The following is a 243-nucleotide window of genomic DNA, read 5'->3' on the forward strand; positions in this document are numbered from 1 at the left end:
CGCGAGGAAACCACCGAGAGCAATTCCTCTCCCATGGGCCCCGCATCGAGCATTTGATGGGAAGTGGGGCCCCTCAGCGAGCACTAGTCCTCAAACGAAGGTGGGACTACAGCTAACCTGGTGAGTTTCAAGCCTCAGCTTAGTATCATTCGGGCCGTTGGAGGGAAAGGTCAAGCAGAGCATCTGGATGGTTGGTCTGAGAGAACCCACGTTCATGCGATCGAGAGTTTTGGTAGTCTGACT

This window comes from Penaeus monodon, chromosome 32 (assembly GCF_015228065.2).
Source record: "Penaeus monodon isolate SGIC_2016 chromosome 32, NSTDA_Pmon_1, whole genome shotgun sequence".
NCBI classification, from domain to species: Eukaryota; Metazoa; Arthropoda; class Malacostraca; order Decapoda; family Penaeidae; genus Penaeus; species Penaeus monodon.